Source organism: Rhinoraja longicauda, chromosome 35 (genome assembly GCF_053455715.1).
Source record: "Rhinoraja longicauda isolate Sanriku21f chromosome 35, sRhiLon1.1, whole genome shotgun sequence".
NCBI classification, from domain to species: Eukaryota; Metazoa; Chordata; class Chondrichthyes; order Rajiformes; family Arhynchobatidae; genus Rhinoraja; species Rhinoraja longicauda.
This window is the reverse complement of record NC_135987.1, coordinates 664,645-675,429: the sequence shown is the minus strand read 5'-3', so window position 1 is coordinate 675,429 and position 10,785 is coordinate 664,645. Positions and strand designations below refer to the sequence as shown.

At 47.8% G+C, this 10,785-nt stretch overlaps 2 non-coding genes across 2 annotated transcripts; both read left to right on the top strand.

Annotated features, from left to right (window-relative positions):
* Window positions 1–5,878: 5,878 nt before the first annotated feature.
* trnam-cau (transfer RNA methionine (anticodon CAU)) lies at window positions 5,879–5,950 on the top strand. The gene has a single exon. It is a non-coding gene; the product is annotated as a tRNA-Met (tRNA).
* A 3,829-nt stretch (window positions 5,951–9,779) lies between these two features.
* On the top strand, window positions 9,780–9,851 carry trnam-cau (transfer RNA methionine (anticodon CAU)). Its single transcript has one exon. It is a non-coding gene; the product is annotated as a tRNA-Met (tRNA).
* The last annotated feature ends 934 nt before the right edge of the window (window positions 9,852–10,785 follow it).

Here is a 10,785-nt window from a genome sequence, read left to right as displayed (position 1 = left end):
CGTACGGGACCGCCCTTGTCCCGTGTTCGGCCCGCGGGCCGATCTTGGCCCCGACACTGCCGGCCCGGATAGTGTAGGCTAACGGAGCTCGTTAACTTTTTCTCAGTTCGAGGAGCGTGGCTGTGTGTTTGGGCAGCGGGTAGCGTTGCCAACTGTCCCGTATTAGCCAAGACATCCTGTAATTTGGGTTAAATTTGTTTGTCCTGCACAGGACCGCCCTTGTCCCGTATTAAGCCTGCGGCAGCTGTTGGCCCCTAACTGTAGGCCCCGAAGTGTAGGGCTGCACAGTGTAGCCTAAAGGTGCTCGTTAACGCTAACGGAATTCGGGGAGCGGGGCCGAGTGTGTTCGAGCAACGAGGCCGAGCATGGTCGGGAAGTGGGGCCGAGTGTTTTCAGGGAGCGGGGCCGAGTGTTTACAGGGAGCGGGGCCGAGTGTTTTCAGGGAGCGGGGCCGAGTGTCTTTGAGGAGCGGGGCCGAAAGTGTTCGAGGAACGAGGCCGAGCGTGTTCGGGGAGCAGGACCTAGTGTGTTGGGAGAGCGGAGCCGTGTGTGTTGCTGGACGGAGGTTATAACCCGCGTTCCGGCTCGGGCGGCCTTCATTGGTGGAGCGGGAGCACGTGGCCACTGGCTGGGTGATGTCACGTGGGGTGCGAGCGGTGAAGTCACCTTGCCCCATATTTAAGGCCCCTTTATAACATATGCTACGGGCCCTGCACGAGCTTAATTCAGTCTTGTCAGGACATTCTTTAGACAGAAGACAGACGTGCTGACCATTAGACCACGGAGTTCCATCGGCTAATGGGGAACGGAACCGTCTCCACTGCAATGTGACTGTGTGGCTCGACCACAGTCCAGCTGTTGCTTTCTGAGAGCAAAAATACAGAGAAATAATTCAATAGGACTCTGTACTTGAATAAATGGAAAAGGCCGAGACCACACAAATCAGCCAGTGCGTTAAATATCACAAGGTACAAGGAGACATAGTAGCTTGAAGATTGAATTAGCCGAATTTAGGTACAAAGCAAGATAGTTTCTCGTTAGTATAGTGGTTAGTATCCCCGCCTGTCACGCGGGGTTCAATTCACTGACGGGGAGACGGTATTTCTCTTTCTAAATATAACCGGGATTCCAGGTCGGATTTTGATCATTTTGATTAAGAAATGGTGACAGCAATAAATAATTAGTTGTTACATAGAAACATAGAAAATATGTGCAGGATGAGGCCATCTGGCCCAACGAGCCAGGGCCACCATTCAATATGATCATGGCTGATCACCTAGGATCAGTAACCTGTGCCTGCTTTTTCCCCGTATCGCTTGATTCTGTTAGCCCAATGTCAGAGGTGTGGGGTGAATGGAGGTGAATGGGCTTAGGAGGGAGAGATAGATCATCCATAATTGAACGGTGGAGTTGATGGGCCGAATGGCTTAACAAAACGTTCACTTACGAACTTATCAACTTATGAAGAAAAAAATCCAACCCATGAAAAATAAACTCTATTAGGTGAGAAATGAAAACCTCGAAATCGTTAAAAGGAGCACAGACGCAAAGATTTTTTGCCTGAAAGCAGAGTGGCGCAGCGGAAGCGTGCTGGGCCCATAACCCAGAGGTCGATGGATCGAAACCATTCTCTGCTATTTCTTCAAGAGATATTTTGAAAAAATACAAATACTCTCAGCTCTCACGTATACACATTACAAATTTCCCTTAGTTTGGGGAGAACCATCATATTTCAGTGGAGAGTATTGCATCATTTAATGAATTTTATTGATGAATCACTGGTTGACATAATGATCACGGCCGTATTCGGCTACTGACCAATTCAATAGATTCTCTGCTGTCTGAACAGAGTTGTGAATCTGTGAAATTCTCTGCCTCAGAAGACAGTGGAGGCCAATTCACTGGATGGATTCAAAAGGGAGTAAGATTGAGCTCTTGCGGCTAGCGGAATCAAGGGATATCGGGAGAAGGCTGTAACGTGATACTGATTGTGGATGATCAGCCATTATCAGTTTGAATGGTGGTGCTGGCTCGAAGCGCCGAATGACCCACTCCTGCACCTAATGTCTATATACAGTATCTATGTATCTAAGCTGCACTTTGGTACAGAACATGGGTAAGCATGTAATCCTTTTAACGATTTCGAGGTTTTCATTTCTTACCTAATAGATGGGTAATATATGGTCGGCATGCACATCTTGGGCCGAAGTCCCTGTTTCTGTTCTGTCCAGGCAACAGGAGGAAGTGTATGTCAGAATGTAGGGAGAATGAGGAGAGAGAGAGTCCAGGGAATAAATAGTGCAGGAAGGAACTACAGATGCTGGTTTAAACGGAAGATATGCACAAAAAGCTGGAGTAACTCAGAGGGAGTGACGTTCCGGGTCGAGACCCTTCTTCAGACTGACAGCTAGCTGACTGCACTCGTGTGAACCAATCGTTGGGACATGTTGCGATGTGTCTGAGTTTGCCGGCGGAATGTGAAATCGAGTGGGATCAGGAAACTGCACCAAACCGGGTAAAGGCGCGGGATGGGATTCCATCCCTGACCCACTGACCAGCTCACAGGGATTAATAATGAATTAAATGACGATTAAGTCCCGCTTCACACTCAATGAGAATCATAGAAACATAGAAAATAGGTGCTGGTGTAGGCCATTCGGCCCTTCGGGCCTCCACAGCCATTCAATATGATCATGGCTGATCATCCAACTCAGTATCCCGTACCTGCCTTCTCTCCATACCCCCTGATACCTTTAGCCACAACATCTACCTCCCTCTTCAATATAGCCAATGAACTTGCCTCAACTACCTTCGGTGGCAGAGAATTCCACAGATTCACCACTCTCTGTGTGAAAAAAAAAGTTCTCATCTCCGTCCTAAAAGACATCCCCCTTATCATTAAACTGTGATCCCTTGTTCTGGACTTCGCCAACATCGGGAACAATCTTCCTGCATCTAGCCTGTCCAACCCCTTAAGAATTTAGTACGTTTCTATAAGATCCCCCCTCAATCTTCTAAATTCCAGCGAGTACAAGCCTAGTCTATCCAGTCTTTCTTCATATGAAAGTCCTGCCGTCCCAGGAATCAATCTGGTGGACCTTCTCTGTACTCCCTCTGTGGCAAGAATGTCTTTCCTCAGATTAGGAGATCAAAACTGTACGCAATACTCCAGGTGTGGTCTCACCAATGCCCTGTACAACTGCAGCAGAACCTCCCTGCTCCTATACTCAAATCCCCTCGCTATGAATGCCAACATACCATTCGCTTTCTTCACTGCCTGCTGCACCTGCATGCCTACTTTCAATGACTGGCGTACCACAACACCCAGGTCTCGTTGCATCTCCCCTTCTCCTAATCGGCCACCATTCAGGTTATAGTCTGCTTTCCTGTTCTGGCCACCAAAGTGGATAACCTCACATTTATCCACATTATACTGCATCTGCCATGCATTTGCCCACTCACCTAACCTATCCAAGTCACGTTGCAGCCTCCTAGCATCCTCCTCACAGCTAACACTGCCCCCCAGCTTGGTGTCATCCGCAAACTTGGAGAAGTTGCATTCAATTCCCTCGTCCAAATCGTTAATATATATTATAAATAGCTGGGGTCCCAGCACTGAGCCTTGCGGTACCCCACTAGTCACTGCCTGCCATTCTGAAAAGGACCCGTTTATTCCTACTCTTTGCTTCCTGTCCGCCAACCAGTTCTCTATCCACATCAATACTGAACCCACAATATCGTGTGCTTTAAGTTTGCATACTAATCTCATATGTGGGACCTTGTCGAAAGCCTTCTGGAAGTCCAGATATAACACATCCACTGGTTCTCCCTTATCCACTCTACTAGTTACATCCTCGAAAAATTCTATAAGATTCGTCAGACATGATTTACCTTTCATAAATCAATGCTGACTTTGTCCAATGATTTCACCAATTTCCAAATGTGCTGCTATCCCACCTTTAATAACTGACTCTAGCATTTTCCCCACTACCGATGTTAGACTAACTGGTCTGTAATTCCCCGTTTTCTCTCTCCCTCCCTTTACTCCATAATCTAAAGTGAATAAATCACCGACGTGAATGAATTCAGGAAGGCGGCTGTGGCAGGTCGCTCGGTCCCTCGAGTTCTGCACAGTTGTTGTTCTTTCACGGGTTCATTTCAGGAAGTTTCGAGGTCCAGACATCAGAATTACGCACAGCGCGATGGCAGAAATGGAACCCGCATCAAGCAGACGAAATGTGGAAACAAAGAACTGCAGATGCTGGTTTACACCAAAAACAGGCACAAAGTCCTGGAGTAACTCAACGGGTTAGGCAGCATCTCTGGAGAAAATGGATGGGCGGCATTTCGGGTCAGGACCCAGTGTCGGATTAATAAAGTAGCAAAAGTAGCATTTGCTAGGGACCCGCACATTCGAGGCCCCGCACTAAATACTTGAAATCGGCATCCCACTGAGGGCGCTTTGTTGCGCGCGTCGCTCCCCAACCACCGCGGTTTGGATGTGTTGGCGAGGCTGCGCGGCCCAACGGGTCACCGCCCAACCGCCAACCCCGCGACACAGACCCGCACCCCCCCCCCGCACACACCCAAAGGGACAGAGACCGGCAGCAAGACAGAGGTGAGAGATCGGGATAGACTGTGGGTTGGGGCGTGCACCTACGGTTGCCAACTGTCCCGTATTGGCCAGGACATCCCGTATTTTGGGCAACATTTGTTTGTCCCGTATAGGATCGCTCTTGTCCCGTATTGGGTCCGCGGGCCGCTCCAGCCCTGGCACTGCAGGCCCGTAGAGTGTGGGCTAACGGAGCTCGTTAACGTTATCGGAGTTCAGGGAGTGGATCCGAGAGTTTTCGGGGAGCAGGACCGAGTGTGTTCGAGGAGCGGGGCTGAGTGGGTTCGGAGAGAGGGGCTGTGTGTGTTCGGGGAGCATGGCCGAGTGTGTACGGGGAGCGGGGCGGAATGTGTTTGGGGAGCTGGTGGTTATGCCAACTGTCCCGTATTAGCCGGGACATACTGTATTTTGGGCAAATTTTGTTTTTCCTGTACGGGACCGCCCTTGTCCTGTATTAGACCCGCGGGCCGATGTAGGCCCCGAACTGTACGCCCGAACAATGCAGCCTAACGGCGCGAGCGGTGAAGACACATTGTCCGTATTTAAGGCCCCTTTATAACATACGCTACGGGACCCGCACTCGCTTAATCCGGTCCTGTCAGGACCTTCCTTAGACGGAAGACAGCCGTGCTGACCATTAAGTCACGCAGTTCCATCGGCGAGTGGGGAACGGAACCGTCTCCAGTGCAATGTGAATGTGTGGCTCGACCGCAGTCCAGCTGTTGCTTTCTGACAGCAAAACGACGATGTGAAATAATTGAATAGGACTGTACTTGAATAAGTGACTGGATAGCGGGAGAGGCCGAGACCACACAAATCAGCCAGTGAGATAAATGTCTGAAGGTACAAAGAGACGTAATGGCTTGATTAGTTGTTGCATAGTAACATGGAAAATAGGTGCAGGATTAGGCCATTTAGCCCTACGAGCCAGCACCACCATTCAATATGATAATGGCTGATGATCTAAAATCAATACCCAGTTCCTGCTTTTTTTCCCATATACCTTGATTGCATTAGCCCTAAGAGCTGTTTGTCAGAGGTTTTGGGGAGAAGACAGGTGAATAGATACGAGGGAGAGATAGATCAGCCATAATTGAATGGTGGAGTAGACTTGATGGGCTGAATGGCCTAATACTTCTTTCACTTATGAACTTATTAACGTATGAAGAAAAACAGTCAACCCTAGAACAAAAAACGTTATTAGGTGAGAATTGAAAACCGCAAAATTGTCAAAAGCAGCACAAACACTAGGAATGCATCTATGAAAGCAGAGTGGCGCAGCGGAAGCGTGCTGGGCCCATAACCCAGAGGTCGATGGATCGAAACCATCCTCTGCTATTTCTTCCATGAATATTGTTGAAAATAATAGCAAATATTCTCACGTATACACGTTACAAATTTCCGTTAGTTTGGGAAAAAATGAAAAATTTTGCTTCGTTGCATCATTTAATGACTTTTATTGGTGAGTAAGTGGTTGACATAATGGTCACTGCCGCACTCGGCTCCTGACCAATTCGTTAGATTCTCTGCGCTATGAAGAGAGTTGTGAATCTGTGGAATTCTCTGCCTCAGAAGGCAGTGCTGACTAATTCACTGAATGTATTTAAAGGTGAGTTAGATAGAGTTCTTAGGGCTAGCGGAATCAAATGATATGGGGAGAAGGCAGAAATGGGGTACTGATTGTGGACGATCAGCCATGATCAGATTTAATAGCTCGAAGGGCCGATTGACCTACTCCTGCACCTATGGTCGATGTATCTCTGTATCTATGTATCTAAGCAGCACTTTGGTGCAGCACAAAGATGGGTAATATATGGTCGGCATCGACACCTTGGGCCGCAGTCCCTGTTTCTGTTCTGTCCATGCAAGAGGACAGGCGGAAGTCTCTGTCGGAATGTAGGGAGAATGAGGAGAGAGAGTTCACGGAATAAATAGTATAGGAAGGAACTGCAGATACTGGTTTAAACTGTAGATTGACACAAAATGCTGGAGTAACTCACAGGGACAGGCAGCAACTCTGAAGAGAAATAATGGGTGACGTTTTGGGTCGAGACCCTTCTTCAGACTGACAGTTAGCTGATGGCACTCGGTGTGAACCAATCGTCGGGACATGTTGGGATGTGCTTGAGTTTGCCGGGGGAATGTGGAATCGAGTGGGATCAGGAAGCTGCACCAAACCGGGTAAAGGCGCGGGATGGGATTCCATCCCTGACCCACTGACCAGCTCACAGGGAATAATAATGAATTAAGTTGCGATTAAATCCCTCTTCACACTCAACGAGAATCAACAAAGTTTATTGAAAGTTGGGCAGAAACGGAACCCGCATCAAGCAGACGAAATGTGGAAACAAAGAACCGCAGATGCTGGTTTACACCAAAGACAGGCACAAAGTGCAGGAGTAACTCAACGGGTTGGGCAGCATCTCTGGAGAAAATGGATGGGTAGCGTTTCGGGTAAGGACCTGCTTTAGACGGAACACAGCCGTGCTGACCATTAGACCACTCGGATCCATCGGCGAGTGGGGAACGGAACCGTCTACAGTGCAATGTGACAGTGTGGCACTACCACTGTCCAGCTGCTGCTTTGTGATAGCAAAAACACAATAGGACTCGCAGTTTCGGTGACATGCGTTTAGAAAAATGGAAAGCGCCTCGTGAAAGAATACAACCGGACTCTGTACTTGAATAAGTGACTGGATAGCAGAAGAGGCCGAGACCACACAAATCAGATAAATATGTGAAGGGACAAGGAGACGTGTAGTAGTTAGTAACCCTCCTGTCACGCCGGAGATCGGGGTTCAATTCCCCGACGAGGAGACGGTATTTTTCTTTGCAAATGTCACCGGAATTCCAGGTCAGATTTTGAACATTTTGATTAAGAAATGGTGACAGCAACAAATAATTAGTTGTTACATAGAAACATAGAAAATATTGTTGCATCAGTGGCCGTTTGGCCATACGAGCCAGCACCACCATTCAATATGATCATGGCTGATCATCTAGGATTCTGTTCCTGCATTTTCCCTGTATCCCTTGACTCCGTTGGCACTAGGTGCTCAATGTCAGAGTTTCTGGGGAGTGGTCGGCGTGGACTGGAAGGGCTGAACGGGCCTGTTTCCGTGCTGTAATTTTTATATGGTTATAAGGTAGGCGAATGGGCTGAGTGGGGAGAGATATATCAGCCTTAAATGAATGGCGGAGGAGACTTGATGGGCTGAATGGCCTGATACTACTCTCACTTATGACCTGATTAACTTATGAAAAAGAAAGCAAACCCTAGAAACAAAATGTATAAGGTGAGAAATGAAAACCGTAAAATCTTTGAAAGGAGCACAAACACACAGAACATTTGCATGAAAGCAGAGTGGCGCAGCGGAAGCGTGCTGGGCCCATAACCCAGTGGTCGACGGATTGAAACCATCCTCTGCTATTTCTTCAAGGGATGTTTTGGAAAAAACCCACAAATACTCTCAGATCTCACGTATGCAGTTTAAAAAATTCCCTTACTTTGGGGAGAAACATCATACATTAATTGAGTTTTGCTTCATTGCATCATTTAATAAATTTTATTAATGAATCACTGGTTGACATAATGATCACGGCCGTACTCGGCTACTGACCAATTCCCTATATTCTCTGCTGTCTGAAGCGAGCTGGGAATCTGTGGAATTCTCTGCCTCAGAAGGCAGTGGGAGACAATTCACAGGATGCTTTCAAAAGAGAGTTAGATAGAGCACTTGGGGCTCGCTGAATCAAGGGATATGGGGAGAAGGCAGAAAAGGGATACTGATTGTGGATGATCAGCCATGATCACATTGAATGGCGGTGCTGGCTCCAAGAGCCGAATGACCTACTGCTGCACCTATGGTCTATGTACAGTATCTATGTATCTAAGCTGCACTTTCGTACAGAACAGAGATGGGTAATATATGGTCGGCATGGACATCTTGGGCCGAAGTCCCTGTTTCTGTTCTGGCCATGCAAGAGGAATGTAGGGAGGGTGACCAGAGAGTCCACGGGATAAATAGTGTAGGAAGGAACTGCAGATGCTGGTTTCAACGGACAATAGACACGAAAAGCCGGTGTAACTCAGCGAGAAAGGCAGCATCTCTGAAGAGCAGGAATGGGTGATGTTTCGGCTTCTTCAGACTGACAGCTAGCGGACGGCAATCGGTGTGAACCAATCGTCCGGACATGTTGGGATGAGACTGAGTTTGCCGGGGGATTGTGGAATCGAGTGAGATCAGGAAACTACACCGAAACGGATAAAGACGCGGGATGGGATTCCATCCCTGACCCACTGACAAGCTCACAGGGAATAATAATTAATTAATTGGCGATTAAATCCCTCCACACACTCAACGAGAATCATCAAAGTGAATGAAATCAGGAAAGCGGCTGGAGCAGGTCGCTCGGTCCCTCGAGTTCTGCACAGTTGTTGTTCTTTCACGAGTTAATTTCATGAATTTCGAGGTCCGGACATCAGAATTACGCACAGCGCGATGGGCAGAAATGGAACCCGCACCAAGCAGACGAAAAGTAGAAACAAACAACTGCAGATGCTGGTTTACACCAAAGACAGGCACAAAGTGCAGGAGTAACTCAGCAGGTTGGGCAACATCTCTGGAGAAAATAGATGGGTAGCGTTTCGGGTCAGGACCCAGTGCCGGATTAACATAGTAGCAAAAGTAGCATTTGCTACGGGATCTGTCCTTTCGAGGGCCCCGCGCTACATGTTCGAAATCGGCATTCCACTGACGGGCGCTATGTTGCGCGCCACTCCCCAACCGCCGCGGTTTGCAATTTGGCCCTACGAGCCAGCACCGCGATTCAATATGATCATGGCTGATCATCGAGGAGCAGTAACCTGTTCCTGCTTTTTCCCCATATCCCTTGACTCCGTTAGCACGAAGAGCTGAATGACAGCATTTCTGGTGAGAAGGCAGGTGAATGGGCTGAGGAGGAAGCGAAAGATCAGCCTTAATTGAATGGAGGAGCAGACTTGATGGGCCGTATGGCCTCCTACTACTATCGCTTATCACTATCACTTATGACCTGATTAACTTATGAAAAAGGAAGCAAACCCTAGAAATAAAATGTATAAGGTGAGAAATGAAAACCGCAAAATCTTTGAAAGGATCACAAACACACATAATATTTGCATGAAAGCAGAGTGGCGCAGCGGAAGCGCGCTGGGCCCATAACCCAGAGGTCGATGGATCGATACCATCCTCTGCTATTTCTTCCATGAATATTATAGAAAATAATAGCAAATCTTCAATGGATATTTTGAAAAAAATACAAATACTCTCAGATCTCACGTATACACATTACAAATTTCCCTTACTTTGGGGAGAAACATCATATTTCGATAGTTTTGCTTCATTGCATCATTTAATGAATTTTATTGGTGAATCAGTGGTTGACATAATGATCACGGCCTACTCGGCTACTGACCATTTCATTAAATTCTCTGCTGTGTGAGGAGAGTTGTGAATCTGTGGAATTCTCTGCCTCAGAAGGCAGTGGAGGGACAATTCACTGGATGCATTCAAAACAGAGTTAGATTGAGCGCTTGGGGCTCGCGGGATCCAGGGATATGGTGAGAAGGCAGAAACGGGAAACTGATTGTGGATGATCAGTCATGATCACATTGAATGGCGGTGCTGGCTCGATGGGCCGAATGACCTGCTGCTGCACCTATTGTCTATGTACAGTATCTATGTATCTAAGCTGCTCTTTGGTACATAACAAAGATGTGTTTTATATGGTCGGCCTGGACACCTTAGGCCGAAGTCGCTGTTTCTGTTCTGCCCATGCAATGGGAGAGGAGGAAGTCTAAGTCGGAATGCAGGGAGAGTGAGGAGAGACTCTGCGGAATATATAGTGTGGGAAGGAACTGCAGATGCTGGTTTAAACTGAAAAATCGACACAGAAAGCTGGAATAACTCAACGGGGCAAGCAGCAACTCTGAAGAGAAAGAATGGGTGACGTTTTGGGTCGAGACCCTTCTTCAGACTGACAGCTAGCTGACGGCACTCGGTGTGAATCAAACGTCGGGACATGTTGGGATGTGACTGAGTTTGCCGGGGGAATGTGGAATCGAGTAGAATCACGAAGCTGCACCGAACCGAGCAAAGGCGCGGGATGGGATTCCATCCCTGACCCACTGA